The 21946-nt window shown below is 44.6% G+C and overlaps 1 protein-coding gene across 6 annotated transcripts in view; it reads left to right on the top strand.

The window, feature by feature from the left end:
• The window catches only part of smyd3 (SET and MYND domain containing 3), a 990938-nt gene that overhangs the window by 681795 nt on the left and 287197 nt on the right, over positions 1-21946 (top strand). The gene's annotated exons all lie outside the window — the stretch shown is intronic.

Here is a 21946-nt window from a genome sequence, read left to right as displayed (position 1 = left end):
AAGATTGCTTCTGTAGCCACAGGCAAGTGTTTACTGCTGGCTTACCTCACTGCCAGATTTTCATTGATTGAGAGGCAGTGTTGGACGGAGCAGTGATCGATAAAGACTGAAAGGATGAATTATCCATGTGTCATACACTTCATGTTTCTTTTCTTAACCTGCTCGTCCTTGCATTCCGTTGTTCTCAGACATGTTGCCAGTCAAGTAAATCCACACACATGGCGAGAGGATTATAAGCACAAATACCTTGCTTTTGTCATTGCTTATCTCCAGGCGCTGGCTCCGGCAGGGGAGGAAACATGCAAAGAAGTCAGCTTTCCCCAGTGATTTTATTGATTTGCTGTCTTTCAGGTTCAGAACTTAAAGTGCAAAGGAGTTGACATTGTTTTGATCCAACCCCGACCAACTGGATTTTAAAGTGCTAAGGAACTGGCATTGTTTAGACCAAAACCCAACCAATCGGATTTTAAAGCTTCTCAAACAACTTCACAGGAGAGATATCAAGTGAACCTAGACATTAAGGTGCAGAAGGATATGGCTGGGCAGCAAATCTTCAATTTCCAAATAGTAACTTATTTCTTAGCTCACTTTGAGGTATGGGAAAGTGACTGGATGTACCGACTATGGACAGCAGTTGATGCTGTAATAATTATCATCATCATTATCTGCCGTGTCGTATGATGGTCTCATGACCATGATTGTTCTTGACAACTGTTTCTACAGAAGTGAAACATAGACGTAGAAACATAGAAAACCTACAGCACAATACAGTCCCTTTGGTCCACAAAGCTGTGCCGAACATGTCCTTACCTGAGAAATTACCTAGGGTTACCCATAGCCCTCTATTTTTCTGAGCTCCATGTACCTGTTCAGGAGTCTCTCAAAATATCCTATTGTATCCACCTGCACCACTGTCGCCGGCAGCCCATTCCACACACTCACCACTCTCTGCAAAAAAACCTTACCCCTGGCATTTCCTCTGTACCTACTTCCAAGCACCTAAACCTGTGCCGTCTTGTGCTAGCCATTTCAGCCCTGCGGAAAAAGCCTCTGACTATCCACACGATCAATGCCTCTCATCATCTTATACATTTCTATCAGGTCACCTCTCATCCTCCATCACTCCAAGGAAAAAAGGCCAAGTTCACTCAACCTATGCTCATAGGACACGCTCCCTAATCCAGGCAACGCCCTTGTAAATCTCCTCTGCACCCTTTCTATGGTTTCCACATCCTTCCTGTCGTGACGCAACCAGAACTGAGCACAGTACTCCAAGTGGGGTCTGATCAGGGTCCTATATAGTTGCAACATTACTTCTTGGCTCCTAAACTCAATCCCACTGTTGATGAAGGCCAATACACTGTATGGTTTCTTAACCACAGAGTCAACCTGCTCGGCAGCTTTGACTGTCCTATGGACTTGGACCCCAAGATCCCTCTGATCCTCCACACTGCCAAGAGTCTTACTGTTAATACTATATTCTGTCATTATATTTGACGTACCAAAATGAACTACCTCACAGTTATCTGGGTTTGCCATTGTCTTTCTCTGGGCAGTGTCTTTACAAGACGGGTGACCCCAGCCATTATCTCAATAATGTCTGCTGGGCATCAGTGTCGCATAACCAGAACTTGTGATTGTACCAGTTGCTCATACGACCATCCACCACCTGCTCCCATGGCTTTAGGTGACCCTGATCGGGTGAATAAGCAGGTGCTACACCTTGCCCAAGGGTGACCTGCAGGCTAACGGAGGGAAGGAGTGCCTTACACCTCCTTTGGTAGAGACATTTCTCCACCTGACACCCACTTCCCCAGACCAGATGTCTGGGGATAAAGGATATTGACTTGGTTAAGGAATATGAGAGATAGAGAGGACCTATTTCACCTGAAGTAGTGGGTAACTGGAATGCACTGCTGGAGAGAGTGGTGGAAGCAGCGTTGATAACAATATTTAGGGAATGTCAAGTTAAGCACTTGAATTGAAAACTGAGCCAAGTGTTGGAAGGTGGGATCAATATGCACACGACGGGATAAATGGTCTGTTTCCATGTTGTATCAGAATTAGAAACATAACCAAGTTTATTATCACTGAACTCACTGTACTGTGCAAAAGTCTGAGGCACATATAAAAAGCTAGGGTGCCTAAGACTTTTACACAGTACTGTATTTGTCAATGTGTAGTGGAGAGTGCATTTGTAAATCCAGTGGGAGCAAAGGATGTTGGAAAGGGTAAGGGTGGAATGCTATGGGAGGGGTGTGGGGCAGGTGGCAGAGAAGGAGTGACAGGGGTGGGGGGAGGCAGGGGTGCAAGTATGCTCAGCCCTGATACACCAGGCGCATTCATTTGATTCCAAATAATTGGTTTATTGATGACTACAGAATGTCTCTCTGGTCCTCTCTGCTCCCTCCCCTCTCCCTTCCCCTTTTCCCAACCACAATTCTCCTCTCCCTGCCCCCTTCCCACTCTCAGTCCATGATAGAGACCCATATCAGACTCAGGTTTATCAGCACTCACATGTGTCATGAAATTGTTTTTTTTTTGGGGGGGCAGCAGTACCGTGCAATACTTAAAGTTACCACAGTACTGTGCAAAAGTCTTTGGCATCCTAGCTATATATATGTGTGTCTAAGACTTCTGTATATTGTGAAACTTATTGTTTAATGGCAGCAGTACAGTTCAATATATTAAAAAATACTATAAATTACAGTAAGAAATTTTGAAAGTGAATAAGAAGGGCAAAAAAGAGCAAAATAATGAGGTAGTGTTGATGGACTGTTCAGAAGTCTGATGGCAGAGCAGAAGCTGTTCCTAAAACACTGAGCATGTGTCCTCAGGCTCCTGTACCTTCTCCCTGATGAGAAGAGGCCATGTGCACACTGATGGGGTTCCTTAATGATGGATGCTGCCTTCTTGAAGTATCGCCATTTGAAGACGTCCTTGATGGTGGGGAGGCTCGTGCTCATGATGGAGCTGGCTCAGTCTCAACCCGCCGAAGCTTCTTTTGATCCTGAATTGGAGTGTCCATACCAGCCGGTGATACGATCAGAATCAGAATCCCTTTATTGCCAGTTTGATTGTGTGGGGAGAATTGAATGTGGCTCGGTGCCAAACTTAAAAGCACAGGATGTACCATAACAGACAACACAATAACAACCAACAATTTACAAGACAATAGTGTAAACAGCCTTGAGCAATCAACAATTAGCAGAGTGGTCACATGTGCAAACATCAGTAATCAAACTGTGTGAACATATGAACAGACTCAATAAGGAATAAGTGCTGGCATTGCCAGTGTCACCCACATCCCATTAATGAACAGAAAAATGTTTAGTAGCTCACCCTGCTCCACTGTAGGCTGAGATCCTAGTTCAAGATGGAAGGAAATTTTTATTTTTTGTTTTTTTTACTATTGAGATAAAATGCGGAATAGGCCCTTCCAGCCTTTTGAGCCACACTGCCTGGCAACCCCCAATTTCATCCTAGCCTAATCACAGAACAGATTACAATGCCCAATTAACCTACTACCTCGTACGTCTTTGGTCTGTGGGAGGAAATCAGAGCACCCGGAGGATCTCTACAATGTTTCAGTCAGTTATTTGGTAAAGCACTTCCAGCTCCCTAGTAGGTTATCAAAGACCCTGTGACATACCTTGGAGCGTCTTGGCCTATCTGGTCTCACCAATGTTGCCCCTATGTTGACAAAAAACAGTGATGATCTTTGTACTGTTAACAATAGAGTCAGAATCAGGTTTACTATTGCTGATGCAAGTCATGATATTTGTTGGTTTGTGCAAGACAGAAAAATTGCTACATGTTATAATAAGAAATAAAATAAATAATGCAAAAGAGGCAATGCAGTGAATTGTGATGGCAGAGGGGAAGAAACTGTTCCTTAATCACTGAGTGTGGGTCTTCAGGCTCTTGTACCTCCTTCCAGATGGTAGCAATGAAAAGAGGGCATGTCCTGGACTGCCTTCTTGAGGCATTGCCTTTAGAAGATGTCCTCGATGGAGGGGGGGGGGCTTGTGCCTGTGATGGAGGTGACTGCGTTGACAACCTTCTGCAGCTTTTCCTGATCCTGTGCTTTGGAGTCTCTATACCAGATGCTAAAGCAACCAATCAGAATTCTCTCCACAGTACATCTGCAGGTAGAGGGAGCGTTTTTCATTTGCGTGTTGACCTAGATTCCAGAATACACAGTCTCTTGTGTCTAGGGCAGCATTTAAGAAATATCTCAAAGGTATGTCCATTTCTGTCACGTAATAATGCTGAAAAACTGATTCATGCCTTTCTATCGAATAGGCTAGATTACTGCATTGCACTTTTTACTGGCCTTCCAAAGCAATCTATTGACAAACTTCAATTTGTAGAATTTGTTACCATAGGCAGCTATGGAGGTTGGTTCGTTGGGTGTATTTAAGATTGATAGGTTCTTGATTGGATACAGCATCAAAGGCTACAGGAAAAGGGGTTGAGAACGGGAAAAAAGGATCAGGCATGATTGAATGGCAGAGCAGAGTCGATGGGCCAAATGGCCTAATTCTGTTCCTTGGTCTTATGGTCTTAAGGCCTTCTTATTGTTTTGCAGCAGCAGTACAAGTTACTATAAGTTACAAAAATAAATGAAATAAATAGTGGAAAAGAGGAGTCATGCAAGTGGTGAGGAAGTGTTTATGGGTTCATGGACATTCAATAATCTGACGGTGGAGGGGAAGAAGCTGTTCCTACAATACTCAGTAGGGGTCTTCAGGCTCCTGTACCTCCTCCTAGATGGTAGTAATGAGAAGAGGGCAGGTTCTAGATTGTTAGGTTGCATAATGATAAATATTGCCTTTTGAAAATATCCTTGATGGTGTGGAAGTTTGTACCCATGATTGAGCTGGCTGAGTTTATAACCCTCTTTCAGTCATGTACATTGTAGTTTCCAACCAGTCAGAATACTTTCTGCTGTACGTCTGTAGAAATGTGCTGAGTCTTTGGAGACATACCAACTCTCTTCAAACTCATAATGAAGCATAGTTTTCTTCAAGGTTGCATAAATTAACTGGATTGTTTTCCTATATTAAAACAGTGATTACACTTCACAAGTACTTCCTTGACAGTGAGGCACTTCTGATTGTGCTAAAAAATGTCTTTTTCTCTGCGCTTGCCATAATATGCATAAGTGTACCTTTATATTGTGTTATACGTCCAGTTTCCAAGAGAGGGAGCTGTCTTCTTACAGAAACCTCACTTATTTTTTCCCGATCATTGCCCCAACATTGTGAGTGGATGTACAATTTGGCTTGATAGTTTCAAATCTTTGGATATACCAAATTGTACATAATTTGGTTGACTTGTGGATTTCCCAGTATTGTGGTTTCTGGAGGAGAGTACAGGTTCTGATTGGTTGATTCTGATCTGATCTGATTGGTGAGCTAATGTTGCAACTCTTTGAAACCCTGGCTAGACCACACTTGGAGTACTGTGTTCAATTCTGGTTGCCCCATTACAGGAAGCATGTGTATGCATTATAGGCAGTACAGGGAAGATTTACCATGATGCTGCCTGGATTAGAGACCATGTCACATGAGGAAAGGCTGAGCTCTTTTGGGCAAGGGAGGTTGAGAGACAACTTAGTTGAAGGTATAGATAGAGTGACAAATCGTAAGCTCTGCAAATTCTGCACATGCTGGAAATTTGTTTACCTTGTGGCAAAATAGATTGAGTGGAGATTTGATGGAGGTGGACAGGCTCATGACGTGTAAGTGCAAAGAAGTTATTCCTACTTTTGGATGGTTCAAAGACTGGGAAAGCAATTTGGAAGTGAAGGGCAGGATTTAGGCAGAGTGAGCATCAACATTTCCACTTTGAAAAGTAAATTAAATTGGCATAAGGAAAAGTACTTTGGAAAACACTTTTGGAACAAGGATGTTACGAAGAGCTGGTACAGACTTGATGGGCTGATTGGCTCCTGTCATAATGATTTCATGATTCTATGGATTGTTCAGAACCTTCCTCATGTTCCTGAGGGACCAAGAGGCCGTTTGGAAAGAAACTTCCAAGGACACTGACTTTGGCGAGGGACCTCAATGGGATAGCAAGTGAGAACATAGACCATAGAACAATACAGAGGCAGGCCCTTTGGCCCACAATGTTGTGCCAAACTAATTAGACTACTGATCAAATGGCCAACTAAACTAATCCCTTCTGCCTATAAAATGTCCATGTCCTTCCATTTTCCACACATTCACATGCCTATCTAAGCATCTCTTAAATGTTCTGAATGTTTCCGCCTCTGCCACCACCCCAGGTGGCTCACTGAAGGCATCCACCATTCTCTGTGTGAAAAACCTTCCCCTTACATCTCCTTTGAACCTACCCCCTCTCACCTTCAGTGCATGTCCTCTGGTATTAGACATTTCAACCCTGTCTACTCTATCTATGCCTCTCATAAACTTATAAAACTCTATCAGATCTCCCCTCAGCCACTGCTGGTCCAAAGGAATTAACCCAAGTTTGTCCAAACTCATTATAGTACAGGACCCCTAATACAGGCAGCCTCCTGGTAAACCTCTTCTGCACTCCTTTCAAAGCCTCGACATCCTTCCTATAATGGTGTGACCAAACTGTACTCAATACTCCAGATGCACCCTAACTAGATTTTTATAAAACTGCATTATAACTTCCTGACTTTTGAACTCAATGGCTCAACTAATAAAGACAAGCATTCCGTATGCTTTCTCAAACACCCTATCAACCTGAGTCGCCACTTTCGGAGAGCTATGGATTTGGACCCCAAGATCCCTCTGCTCATCAACACTTTTAAGGATCTTGCCCTCTCTGTGGGTTAAACTCAATCTACCATTTCTCCACCTATACGTATACCTCCACCTATATCTATATTACATCGTATTCTTTTCCGGTCTTTTACGTTATTGTCAACACCATCATTTTCGTATCATCTGCAAACTTACTAACCCGCCTATCTACACTTTCATCCAGCTCATTTATGTACATCACAAACAGCAGAGGTCCCAGTACAGAGCCCCATGGAACATCACTGATCACAGACCTCCAGCTAGAATAAGTCCCTTTGACCACTACTCTCTGTTTTCCTTGTGCAAGCCAGTTCTGAATCCCAAATTACCAATTCACCATGGAACCCATCCATCTTAACCTTCTGGATGAGCCTCCCATGATGGACCTTATCAAATGTCTTAATAAAATCGATGTAGACTACATCCACTGCTCTACCCTCATCAATCTCTTTCATCACCATGTCAAAAAACTCAATCAAAAACTCACCATAATTAGACCACGCTCTTCCAAATGCTTCTATCACCAGTGACTTCCCGATCATTGACATGAGAGTCACCAGTCTTTAATTTCCAGGATTATGCCTGGTTTCCTTCATGAATAATGAAACATTAGCTACTCACCAGTCATCTGAAACCTCACCTGTGGTTAGAGAGGACACAAAGATATTGGTCAAGGCCCCAGAAAACTGTTCCCTTGCCTCTCTCAATAACCTGAGGTATATCCAATCAGGCCCTGGGGACTTAGCCACCTTAATGCTCTTTAAGAGACACAACACTACCTCCCCCTTTACCTCAAAGTGCCCTAGTATATCAATACTCTCTCCCCATCCTCTACATCCTTCTCCTGATGTAGAAGAGTCATTAAGTACCTCACCCACATTCACTGCATTCCTCTATCCTCCAGTGCATCCCTCTATCCTCGAGTAGTCCTACTCTTTCCCTAGTTACGCTTTTGCTCATGATGTCTTCCTTGAGATTCTCTTTAATCCTACTTGCAAATAACTTTTCATGCCCCCCCCCCCCACCAGCTTTCCTTTTTCTCTTCTTGAGTTCTTTTCTGGCTTCTTTATAATTCTCAAGGGCTCTGTTTAATTCCAGCTTCCTAAGCTTTATTTACTTTTCCTTTTTCCTCTTGACTGAAATCATCACTTCTCTCAACGTCCAAGGTTCTCTTATCTTGCCATCTTTGTTCTTTCTTCTTATTGGAACGTACCAACGTACTCTGCAGATGTGGACTTGCCCAAAAACAGCTGTTCCCAATTAGTTCTCATTAGTTCCTGCCTAATGCTTTCATAATTTGCCCTGCTCTAACTGAATACTCTCGCGCAAGATCTATACTTATCTTTTATCTATAGCTGTCTTAAGGAGTTGTGGTCACTGTTCCCTAACTGTTCACCCAATAAAAGGTCAGTCACCTGGCCAGGCTCGAGCTATTAGCTTTGCTCAATTAGATAGGCAGATCTTCGGAATGAATAAGCCATTAAATTGAATGGATCCATGGCTTATTCCCAAGATCTCCCTATCTTGGTGAACATTGTAAGCCTGCAATTTGTTTTCAGCTTAACTACAAAGGCAACAACTTTAGAGATTTCCTTGAACTTTCCAAATCCTGGACTTCTCTAACAAATGGCTGAATTATTTTGTTGGCTTGATCATTTAATCAAAATCCTCAAAGGATGCAGGCTTCTGGCAAGAAAGTTGCTCCCTAGTTGGATATTGTCCTCTGGCAAGACCAAGGCTCTTTGTAAGTCTCAGTTCCCATAAACCTGTGAGATTTGAAATTGCAGATGAAATGCAATGTTGGTTCTCAGAGAAATGAAATCATTTTGAAAAGAATACTGAGTGTTCAGTGCCAAGGTTCAGGAAACAAGATGGATTTTTTTCTGTATAGCTGACCTCAGACATATTATTTCAGACTCATATTTATTTATCACATGAAGATTGAAACATGCATCGTTTGTGTTAAGAATCAACGCTGCTGAAGGAAAGTGTCACCAAGTGTCACCACACATTCTGGTGCCAACGTAGCATGCCCAACATAGGATAACAATAACAACAGAACAACAGTAGCAGACCAGCAACAGCAAAACAATCCCAGATCCTCCCTCCCACTCATCCACCCACCTGTGCATACATATTGTCAGTCCTCTAACCCCAGAACAGGCCGTCTCTTAGCCCCCACCCTCCAGTGGACTCAAGGATTGGACAAGACATTGGCCAAGGACTGGACCATAAGTGTCGAGGACTTCCATGTCTCTGTCTGGCTGAATGTCAGTTTACTGGGCCAGTAGCCCAGTGAATTCTTTGCAAATCATAGCAACAGCAGCATCACAGAGTCATGGGGTCATAGAGCATTGCAGCATAGAAACTGGCCCTTTGGGCCATCTATTCTGTGCTGAACTATTATTCTATTGACCTGCACTTGGACCATAGCCCTCCATTTCCCTCCCGTTCATCTGCCTATGCAAACTTCTCTCAAGTTTGGCTGATAGAAGCCTGAGATAAAAAGCACAGACTACCAGAAACGCACAGCAGGTCAGGCGGTATCTGTGGTCGGAAAAATAGTTAATGTCTCAGGCTGGAGAGCTCACAGCTGAGCCGTAGGTAGCGTTCAGAATGTGTGTTAACAAGCTTACAGTCAGAGTCATAGAGCTTGGAAAGAGACCCTTTGCCCTAACAGGTCCACAGCCACCAAGCATCTAAGATGGTGTTCACTGACCCAATCTATGCCCCTCATGATTTTATTCACCTCTGTAAGATTATCTCACATTGTCCTACACTCCATTGAAAGCTATCCCAACCTGTTCTACCTGTCTCCACAACTCAGTACCATTTGACTGCATTTGCCTATATCCCTCTAAACCTTTCTTATCCATGCAGCTACAGTATTGGTCTATGGCTTAAAACAGTTTGGGAACCCCTGCTCTAGAAGAACTCCATCAGCTTTAGATCAACAAGTCACTGTTACATTAATGTTTTTGTTACTTGAATTTCTTTGATAGTTGTTGGAGAGTTTCTTCTGTTGGCGAACTTGATACTTTTTGGGAGGTGTTTTTCCCTCGCCCCATTCCTCCAACAAAAAGCAGCCACCTTGTGATCATGCACTGAAGGACCTGACTGGTGTGATTACTGGACAGGGCTGTGGGTTTTGATGTCCAAGCTGTACAAAGTGACCAGCCCTGAATGTAATACAAGTAGCTCAGGTCATGAGGCCAGGTTTCAAGCTCCCAGGACAATGGTGAAACTGACCCCGTCCCAAGAACAGAACACCCCACTTCAAAGATGGGAATCTGAAGGATTTCTCTGTGAAACGCCTGCACACACGACAGTTTGTCACGTTAAACTGCAGCAATCAGCCCTTTCTGGGCCAGGCAAACAACCTGCAGACTTCAAAGATTGCGGAGGAGGTCAGAGAGTGAAAGGGAGAGGCGGGGACACGAATGGTTATGAATGAAACAATAAATAAAGCCCATGTCATGAGTTCCCAGCAGAAAAGGGCCATTCTGTGAGCTGCTTGAATGACCCCAGACACATCATCACTGATCCTCACAGCCCCTCACCGCCCGTTTTTAATGTCAGAACAGCATCACCGCGAGGGCTAAAAGGTGTAATAAAACTGTCTCGGGTCACAGAGGGACAGGCAAACTGAGGGTGAGATGAGGTGTGGCAGGTGATCAGGAATAATGTTTAGATCGAGGGTGATATCAATGGAAAAAAAAGGGAAATGTGTTTAGAAAAGTTCTGACACTGAAGTGGGGTGGCGGAGTGGGATAGGGTGGTGGGTAAGGTAACCTTTAGAAGTCAGGATAATGCTTTTCTTAGGGCAGGTCGACTCTCAACATTGTCTTCAACTTAGCTGCCTGGCTCATGTTTCAGCCAAGGCCCTGTCTTTCTGCCGTTTTACTGTTGTTTCTGGATGCAGAAGGCTACAAGAGGCCTCTGGATCACATTTCCTATCTTCCTAGTTCTTACCTGTCAATTCATGGTCCAACAGTGAGACAGCAGCCAATATGCACATTTTAAAACATCCCTAACAATTACACTGGACTAGTCACAATCCAACAGGGTGGGTTCCCTGCATGGTGGACGGTGGGGTTCGGTGAACATTTCAGATAATTTGCCTTTCATATAAAGCGGGCATGAAGACAAGTAACAGGGTAACAAGCTAAGCTCCCCCCCCCCCACCTGATCGTAACTGCATTTTACAGGAGTGCCATTGAGAGCATCCTGACAAGTTGCATCTCCATCTGGTGTGGGAGCAGTCGAACATTGGACCAGAAGTTACCACGAAAGACTGGGAGAGGATCAAAGGCGTCTCCCTCCGATCCATCAGGGACAATCGTCAGGAGCACTGCATATGCAGGGTCCTTAGTATTATTAGGATCCCACCCATCCATCCAGCATCCTCTTTGACTTTCTACCATCAGCCGGGAAACCATGATGCATAAAAGCAAGAACAGTTAGAACGAGAAACAGTTTCTTCCCCCAGGCCTTTAGACTTCAGAACTCCCTGCCACATCTTATTCAAAGTGTCACTGGTTAATCTGTTCTGTACTTTACAATATTAAATATTAATGCACTTTAGTTTGTTATTTCTGTGAGATTCATCTGTAGATTTTATCCTTACCTTCATAGGTTATTGTGTGCTAAGTGTGTTATGTGTGCTACCGTGCTTTACACCCTGGTTTGAAGAAATGTTGTCATGTTCCTACATACATTATGTGGTTATATACATTATATACATGTATATAGTTAAATGACAATAAAGTTGACTTGACTTGACTTATTCCTCTCTAGTCCACAATAAAAATAGGTCCAAGAATAAATAAGATGTTGTTCCGAAATGTTTATTCTCCTCCATGGATGTTGCCTGACCTCCTGGGTTCCTTCGGCATCTGTGTGTGCTGCCTTAGATTTCCGGCATCTGCAGACTTTCTTGTGTTTATGTTCCATCATTATTTCATAGAGTCATACAAAGTTGGAAAGTTCAAAGTAAATTTATTACCACCCTGAGATTCATTTGCTTGCTGGCATTCACAAAGAAACGCTGTGGACAAAAATCAATGAACAAAATGTACACAAGATGAAGAACCCATGGGTAAAAGACAACAAACTGTACAAATACAAAGAAAAAGAAAATAATAATGATAAATAAATTAGTAATAAATGTTTTAGAGTTGTAGAGTCCTTAAGAGTGAGTCCATAGACTGTGCAATTGATTCTGTGACCATAATGCAATTGATTTAGGGTGAGTGGAGTTATCCGCTCTGGTTCAAGAGCCAGATGGTTGAGGGGCATAAAAATGTAGCCTTTGGCCCACCACGACATGCTGATATTTTTTTGCCGTTCTGCATGACCGGCCGCCACTGTGTGAGGAGTTTGTACAATCTCCCTGTGACTGTGTGGGTTTTTCTCCAGGTACTCCGATTTCCACCCACATTCCAAAGACGTACTGATTAGTAGGTTAATTGTCACATGGGTGTAATCTGGCAGTGTGGGCTCACTACCACGCCGTATCTCTAAATTTTTTAAAAATGAAGAAAATTAAGACTGTTGGGAGAACCAGTCATCTTTTGCAACCGGTACTGCTGATGTGGCCTCTATTACATTTGTGAGACCTGCTGTTAGTTGGGGGACTGCCTCGTCGAGCACCTCCGCTCCATCCACCAAAAGTGGAATTTCCCAGTGGCCGATCACTTTAATTCCGATTCCCGTCCCTGTTGTGACATGTCAGTCCGTGGCTTCCTCTTGTGCCAAGTTGAGGCCACCCTCAAAGGTGGAGAAGCAACACCTTATATATTCCATCTGGACAGCCTCTAGTTAGATGGCATGAATATTGATTTCTCCTTCCGGGGGAAAAATATTCCAACCCCCTTCCCTCCTCTTCTATTCTCCACTCTGGCCTCTTACCTCTTCTCACCTACCTATCACCTACCACTGGTGCCCCTTCTCCATCCTTTTCCCCTGTGGTCCACTCTCCTCTCCTATCAGATTCCTTCTTCTCTAGTGTTTTATCTTTCCTACACACCTGGTTTCACCTATCACCTTCTAGCTATCGTCCTTCCACTCCCCCACCTTTTTATTCCGATGCCTTCCCCTTCCTTTCCAGTCCTGAAGAAGGGTCTCGGCCCGAAATGTTGGCTGTTCATTCATTTCCATAGATGCTGCCTGACCTGCTGGGTTCCTGCAGTATTTTGCTTGTGTCGCTTAAGACCATAAACTTCTGTGCCTTGTATACTGAAGTGTCTGCCTAAATGTTGCCTAAGCAGTATAGTTGCCTCTGATTCCACCAGCTCATTTGGCAGCACGTATCAGGTATCAACAGAGAAGAAAATACTGCAAAATTTCCCCTGTGAATGTTCTTCCAGGAATATTCTGTTGCATTAAGTACGTATCTCATTCACATTCATTCTAAATTAACATTCATTGGAAATTAGTTCCTCAGAGAATTGTTGGTGGGGATAACAGAAACAGGGTAATGATTTTTTTCTCTGATTCTACAAACCTTTTCTTAAGGAGCAGAAGCAAGTGTAGGCTGCTTTTCTTGGTCCTTGCTGCTGGCTTCATGTATTCAATAGCATCATAGCACATAGAATAGGATGGCACAGTAGCTTAGTGTTTAGCACAACGCTGTACAGTACCAGTGACCCAGGTTCAATTCCCACCACTGTCTGTAAGGAGTTTGTACGTTCTCCCTGTGACCACGTAGATTTCCTCCCATTGTCCAAAGATATACCGATTGAGAGGTAAATTGTCCTGTGATTAGGCTAGGGTTAAATTGGGTGTTGCTGGGCAACACAGCTCAAAGGGCTGGAAGGGCCTACTCTGCACCGTATCGCTAAATAAAATAAAATAGAACCAAGTGAAGGTTGTTTCTGCTGGTCCTTCCTGCTGGATCCATGTTTTCAATAACTAATAGAACATAGAAGAGTACAGCGAAGGTCCTCTATGTCAGGTCTCACAGATGTAGATGGGGCCTCACAGGAAGCACCGGATACAGTGGACGACCCCGCCAGACTCACAGGACAAGTACCACCTCGCCTAGACGTCTGTACAGGGCCCTGAATGGTGGTGAGTGGGGAGAGGGAGGAGCAAGTTTAACACTTCTCCCAGTGCAGGAGTAAATTCCAGGAAGGAGATCAGTGGGGAGGGTCGTGTGGACAAGGGAGTCGCATAAAGAGCTCCAAGCAGTCCTTCCAGGCGAGGCAGCATCGGTTAGGGGACTACTTTGTCGAGCACCTTCTCTCCGTATGTCACAAAAGGTGGGTTTTCTTGATGGTCACCCATTTTAATTCTACTTCTCAGTCCATTTTCCAACTTGTCGGTCCATGACCTCTTCTAGTAGCACATTGAGGCTAATCTTCAGTCAGAGGGGAACACCTCATATTCCATCCTGGCAGCTTCCAACCAGACGGCATAAATGTTGACTTCTTTAACTTCTGGTAATTTCTCCAAGTTCTACCCCTTCTCTTCTCCTTATCTACACATCTTGACCCTCTGGTACCCCTCTTCCTTCCCTTTCTCCAATAGTCCACTCTCCTCTCCTATCAGATTCCTTCTTCTTCAGCCCTCTACCTCTTCCACCTATCACCTCCCAGCTTCTCACTTCATTCCCCCCCTCTCCCATCCACCCATCTTCCCCCTCACTTGGTCTCACCTATCATCAGCCAACTTGTACTCCTTTCTCTCCCCCACATTCTTATTCTGGCTTTTCCCCCTCTTTTTCCAGTCTGGCTCAAAGTGTCGACTGTTTATTCCTCTCCATAGATGTTGCCTGACCTTCTCCTTTTTCAAAGAAAGGGGCCTCCCTTCCTCCACCATCAATACTGTGCTCAAATGCATTTCTTCCATTTCACGCACATCTACTCTTACTCCATCCTCCCGCCACCCTACCAGGGAGAGTGTTCCTCTTGTCCTCGCCTACCACCCCACCAACCTCTGTGTCTAGCCACATAATTCTCCTAAACTTCTGCCACCTCAAATGGGATCACACCACCAAACACATCTTTCTCTACCCCCCACTTTCTGCTTTCTGCAGGGATAGCTCCCTACACAACTCTCTTGTGCATTCATCCCTTCCCACTGATCTCCCTCCTGGCACTTATCCTTACAAGTGGAACAAGTGCTACACCTGCCCCTAACTACACCTTCTCCTTCACTACCTTTCAGGGCCCTAGACAATCCTTCCAGGTGAAGCAACACTTCACCTGTGAGTCTGTTGGGGTCATTTGCTGTGTCCAGTGCTCCTGGTGTGGTCTCCTGTATGTCGATGAGACCCGACTTAGGTTGGGAGACGGCTTCGCTGAGCATCTACACTCAGTCCACCAGAACAAGTGGCATTTCCCAGTGGCCACTCATTTTAACTTCACTTCCCATTCCCATTCCCTTTCCGATATGTCCATCCATGGCCTCATGTGCTGAGGTCACACTTAGGTTGGAGGAACAACACCTTATAATCCGTTTGAGTAGCCTCCAACCTAATGGCATGAACATCAACTTTTCAAACTTATGGTAATACACCCCCTTCACCTCCCATCCTTCACCATTTCCTATCCCCTTTTCCCTCTCTCACCCCATCTGCTTGCCCGCCCATCACCTCCCTTGGGTGCTCCTTCCCCGTTTTTCTTTCTTCCATGGCCTTCTGTCTCTTTCACCAATCAACTTCCCAGCTCTTTACTTTATCCTTCCCCCTCCAGGTTTAACCCCCACCCCCCCCCCCCCCCCCACAACCTTTCAAATCTACTCCTCAGCCTTTTTCCTCCAGACCCACCGAAGGGTCTTGGCCCAAAATGTCGACTGTATTTTTTTCCATAGATGTTTCCTGGCCTGCTAAGTTCTTCCAGCATTTCAAGTGTGTTGTTCTGAGTTCCTCAAACATTTCACAAATATTATGCTTGGTTCTTCTTCTGAAGCCCATTACCCCTTTTTGACTGGGGCGTAGGCTGCCAACCCGACAGCAGCTCCCTCGATTCCTCTAAACCTGGGCCAGTCTTTCACCTGGATGGTCGAAGGTTGATCAGCCCCGTGGCTTCCATGGACTTGCGGTTTAACCACACCACTTCATACGTATGTTAGGTGAAGATTATTTCTCTCCCAGGGATGAGGTCTGTTGCCGTTTTCTGTAACACTGGAATTTTACTGGATTGGGTTGCTAGCCCCACGTTCAATGCTCCTCCTTTTGCAGCCAGGGTTGGGTCCATCCATGGCAGAGTTACGCTTGGTTCCACTTTCCAAATCATTGCTCTAGATCAGGGGTCCCCAACCATTTTTATGCCCTCGACCATTAACCGTGGGGTCTGTGGATCCCAGATTGGGAACCCCTGTGCTAGATTATGAGCAGCTGGGGCCCCAGCACTGAAACCACTGATGTCATTGTTGGCCACAATTTTCTTTGTAACTTCTCGGCAATATCTTATCAAAGATCTTTTGAAAGACTAAATATATCTCCTCAATCTATTTGCCCAATCTTAAAAGTTCTGTTTTCTCTTTCAGAAATACAGGTTAATCTATAAGACCATAGGGTATAGGAACAAAATTAGGCCATTTGGTTCATTGACAAACAAGAGAAAATCTGCAGATGCTGGAAATCCGAGCAACACTCACAAAATTCTGGAGGAATTCAGCAGGCCAAGCAGCATATATGGCTCATTGAGTCTGCTCCGCAATTTCATCATGGCTGATTCAATTTTCCTCTCAGCCCCAATCTCCTGCCTTCTTTCTCTATCCCTTCATGCCCTGATCAATCAAGAATCTGTCAACATCTGCCTTAAGTATACATAAAGATGGCCTCCACAGCTGCCTGTGGCAAGGAATTCCACAGATTCACTGCTCTCTGGCTAAAGAAATTCCTCCTACCTCCATTCTAAAAGGACAACCCTCTATTCAGAGGCTGTGTTCTCTGGTCTTAGCCTCTCCTCATCCTGTCCAATCCTGTCAGCATGTTCCATGGGCCCATTTCACTACTTCCGTGATAATCAATTTTGCATGAAATTATTTCAGAAGATCAGATCCCGTTTCTCACACACCAGCAATGTCACATGGAGTGTGACCCCCCCCCCCCACCGATTAATCACCAGTGGACAAGGACAAAGAGTTTGGTTCTGCTAAATCTACGGTACTCAGTTCTGTCACTATTGGTGTGGAACGAGGGGCTTACAGTCTTTTAGAATCTGCTACAGTTCCTCACTGTTTGATTCGTCTGAGAAATTACAGTCTCTTTGATCTGTCACTGTTGGAATACTTTGAGAAGTTACAATTTTATCATATCCACTGCGGCCATTTACTGTTGGAGCATTGTGTGGGATGAAAGTCTCTGAATGTGCTTACTATCCACTGAGCACTGTGTCTGGGGTTACAATCTCTGAATCCACGGTAATTTTTCACTGTTGGAGCATTTGTGGGATTACAATCTCTGAATGCACTGTGATCTTTCACTGTTGGATCATTGTGTCAGATTAAAATCTCTGAATGCACTATGATCTTTCACTCTTGAAGCATTACCTGTGGGTTAGAGTCTCCTCAAGTGTTGGAAATTCGGGTTGATAATTCCCCAGTAGAACTGAACGAATGCCATTTTTTGGAAGAGACACCGAACTGAAGCTCTGAGCGTCCTGTCAGACACAGTGCTGGGGAGATATCACCAGCATCCTGGCCATGATTGTGTAAACAGGCTAGAGGATCATTAATATATTGTTATTTCAAGTCAAGTCAAGTCAAGTCACTTTTATTGTCATTTTGACTATAACTGCTGGTACAGTGCATAGTAAAAATGAGACAACGTTTTTCAGGACCATGGTGTTACATGACACAGTACAAAAAACTAGACTGAACTACGTAAAAAAAAACCAACACAGAGAAAGCTACACTAGACTACAGACCTACACAGGACTGCATAAAGTGCACAAGAACAGTGCAGGCATTACAATAAATAATAAGTGGGACAATAGGGCAAGGTGCCAGTCTCTGGGTATTGAGGAGTCTGATAGCCTGGGGGAAGAAGCTTCTGGTCGCGAGAGCCCGAATGCTTCAGTGCCTTTTCCCAGACGGCAGGAGGGAGAAGAGATTGTATGAGGGGTGCGTGGGGTCCTTCATAATGCTGTTTCCTTTGCGAATGCAGCGTGTAGTGTAAATGTCCGTGATGGCGGGAAGAGAGACCCTGAAAATCTTCTCAGCTGACCTCACTATCTGCTGCAGGGTCTCGCGATCTGAGATGGTGCAATTTCCGAACCAGGCAGTGATGCAGCTACTCAGGATGCTCTCAATACAACCCCTGTAGAATGTGATGAGGATGGGGGGTGGGAGATGGACTTTCCTCAGCCTTCGCAGAAAGTAGAGATGCTGCTGGGCTTTCTTTGCTATGGAGCTGGTGTTGAGGGACCAGGTGAGATTTGTTCGATCTTGCATAAATTGGTGTCTCCTGCAGTGGCTATACCAGTTGTATTTGATTTTGGGTCACTGAGACTGCGAAATGTGTAACAGAATTAAAAGCCTTTCTGCCCAAGGAGAGTCATAGAGCCCAGCACCAAAACAGGCCTTTTGGCCCATCTAGTCCATGCTGCTTAGGAGATTGTAAAGGAAGCTATGGTTATGCATTTACCGCAATGGGGCAGTTGGGACTGAAATCAGGAGGCTTCTTAGCACAGAAAGGGCTGTGGGAATCTGAAGCAACATTTCTGAAAAGACCTTGGCAGGACGCAGTTGATGAGCCTGATTGAGGGGTCTTTCACAGAGTAATATTATCAGAGGAGGTACAAGTCAACAAACTTTTATTTCTTTTACCAACATGCATCCACCTCTGACCCTGTATTCCATCTGCTATTTCTTTGCCTATTCTAATCTGTCTAGGTCCTTCTGAAGCCTCTCTACTTCCTGGTTCACCTATCTTCGTATTGCCTGCAAACCCGGTCACGTTTCATTTGGCTGTGTTCATGGGTATACCTGTATGGTTGAATGACAATTAAACTTGAAATTGAACTTGAAAGGCCTAGAAGTTCATTCACTCGGCAAAAACTTGATTTAGCCTCACAGGGAGTTATGTCGTGCCGTGTGAAGCATGCCACTGGCACTCGCCCGGTCCTTGGCTGGTAGGGCGGGCCAAATTTTCACAGTTGTGCAATGAAACAGTCACACACCTCAAGCATGGAAACAGCTGTTGTTACACATGCACATTTCTAGGCCTCCAAAGTTACCCGATACTCATAAACCACCTTCCTTTAGTAATATTTCTCTCTAATTAGAGTCTCCTCAACCACATCTGTGCTCCTTCCCAGCACCGCTCCATGTGGTTAGGAATCCCTTCGGTCCTTGTGAAGAAGTTTCTTCTGAATTCCATATTGGATTTGTTAGGGACTGTTGTGTATTTCTGGTTTCCTGGTTTTCTCGTTAGTGAGAGCATATTCCCCACATTCTTAAAATCAAACTAGTTCCCGATTTGGGGTAAATCAAGTTTGCTGTTTACTGTTGTGTGGTTCCCCATCTTGTTCAGCACATTCTTTAGATGCAGACCACTAGTACTTGGCAGTGGTTTCATCTTGATCCCATTTACAACATGTGATGTTGGCGTCCCAGTACACGTGTTTCGGAGGAGCTGTTGTGCTTTCTAAGAAATGAGTTATAGCAATCCCAGAGGTCTGATTGGCAGGCACTGAGGAGTCGTGGTCCCAGATTTAAAATTCTCTATGGGTGGGAGTAACGAGGATCCCTGAGCCCTCAAACCCCAGGTCAGCGGGGTCAGAGGTCCGGAAGTGGAGGCCTAAGGGTCGAACCTGAGATTGGCGAATCCTGCGGAGATGTCAGAAGTTGCTGGCCCCTTGTCTGTGAGCCTGAGAGGCTGGCACTATGGACTGGAGGATCAGAAGTGGGGCCTGTCCTGGGATTTGAAGCCTCTCCGTGTCTGTGTGAGGGAGGGGGTGTGGAATGGACTCGTTTTGCCGTTTGCTGACTCTCTTTCTTTTGTTGTCGCTGCGGTTTCTGCTTGTGTGTTGCTCCGCAGAACTTTGTGGGCGTGCTCTGCTGGCGCCGGAACATGCGGTGAAGCTTAGGGGCTGCCCCCAGCACATCCTAGGGGTGTGTTGGTTGTTAACACAAGCAGCACAATTCGCTGTGTGTGCCGTTTAATCTGAATCCGAGGTAAATGAAAGAAGAAACAAAAAACAACTTGCTGGAGGAAGGGGAACAAAGAAAACCAGTCAGTTCTACACATCCATAAATGGTTAGTCAATTACTGTAAGAAGACATGTTTGATGTTGGTTGTGCGGGCAGTTTGCCAGGAATCCCCCCACCTGGAGCCTTTGCTGATTTTAGTCTTATTAGATGCTGATGGTCCTACTGCATAATTCAAGCGATGCAGCGTCTGTTTAAAACAGATTTAACGCATTCAAAGGGAGAAAGTACCTTTTGTAATCTCGCTGTTCAAACACGGCGACACAGGAAATATGATTTATGGGAGTGATGGAATAATAACCTAAGTGAAGTGAAGTGCCTCAGGGTGCCATTATGTGGCGTAGGAAAGGAAGGTTGCTTAACTCAGTCTGAAAACTATTAAATGGACAGGCATCCCCCCTTAACATTTCTGAAGAGAGGAAAAGCATATTATCTGGTCTCTCCCCATTACTCCTGGTTGGGAGGGGGACACTGCGTTATCATTCTCATCATGGTTTTATTTCTGGCTTGGCAAGTGAGCACAATATTTCTTTTGTGACGGTTGTATTTTGTGCCCATCTGGATGAAATAAGAACTTGGGCAGATTTTGTTCTATGTTGTGTGTAAACACTGTGCATTGTGTTTTCAGTGAGGTTGTATTTGAAAGACTATAAGATATAGGAGCAGAATTAGGCCTCTTGGCCCATCGAATCTGCTCTGCCATTTCATCATGGCTGATTCATTTTCCCTCTTAGCCCTAGTCTCCTGTCTTCTCCCCATATCCCTTCATGCTCTGTCTAATCAAGAACCTATCAACCTCTGCCTTACACATGCCCAATGCCTTGGCCTCCACAGCCGCCTGTGGCAATGAATTCCACAGATTCAATTCCCTCTGGCAAAAGAAATTCCTCCTCATCTCTGTTCGAAATGGATGCCCCTCTATTCCAAGGCTTTGTCCTCAACTCTCCAACCATAGGAAACATCCTGATGAAGGGTCTCGGCCTGAAATTCGACGGTTCACTCTTTTCCATAGATGCTGCCTGACCTGCTGAGTTCCTCCAGCATTTTGTGTGTGTTGCTTAGGTTTCCAGCATCTGCAGATTTTCTCTTGTTTTATAGGAAGCATCCTCTCCACATCCACATTGTCGAGGCCTTTCACCATTAAATAGGTGTCAATGAGGTCACCCCTCATTCTTTAGAACTAGAGGACTTAGCCTGAAGATTTGGGGGAGTAGATTTAGGATGGAGACGAGGAAAAACTACTTTTCCCAGAGGGTGGTGAATCTCTGCCCAATCAAGCAGTGGAGGCTACTTCAGTAAATCTATTTAATGAAAGGTTGGATAGATTTTTGCTTAGTAAAGGAATTAAGGGTTCTGGGGTAAAGGCAAGTAGGTGGAAATGAATCCATGGTCAGATCAGCCATGATCTTATGGAATGGCGGAGCAGGTTCAACGGGACAGATGGCTGACTCCTGCTCCTAATTCTTATGCTCTTTAGGTGAATTGGATTGCAGAATAAATTATTCAAAGGGCTGCTGCACAGATGTTTAAACTTTACTGTTTACTCACATGGAATAAACAAAACAGAACACAAAACAAATCGAATCAACACTCAGTGGCCACTTGATTGGGTCCACCTTTCTAGTGTTGGGTTGGTCTTCCGATGCCGCAGCCCATCCACTTCAAGCTCCGACATGTTGTGCATTCAGAGATGCTCTTCTGCGCACCACTGTTGCCTTCCTGTCAGCTTGAATCAATCTGGCCGTTCCTCTCTGACAAGGCATTTTTGCCCACAGAACTGCTTGTCACAGGACATTAATTGTTTCTTGAACTATCCTTGGTAAATTCTAGAGACTGTTGTGCGTGAAACTCGCAGGAGATCAGCATTTTCTGAGATTCTTAAATCACCCTGCCTGGCACCAGCACCATTCCAACCAAAGTCAAAGTCACTTAGATCACATTTCTTCCTCATTCTGACATTTGGTCTGAACAACAACCAAACC

The sequence above is a fragment of the Hypanus sabinus genome, chromosome 12 (assembly GCF_030144855.1).
Source record: "Hypanus sabinus isolate sHypSab1 chromosome 12, sHypSab1.hap1, whole genome shotgun sequence".
Taxonomy (NCBI): Eukaryota; Metazoa; Chordata; class Chondrichthyes; order Myliobatiformes; family Dasyatidae; genus Hypanus; species Hypanus sabinus.
The sequence above is the reverse complement of the archived record's forward strand: the minus strand, read 5'-3'. Positions and strand labels throughout refer to the sequence as shown.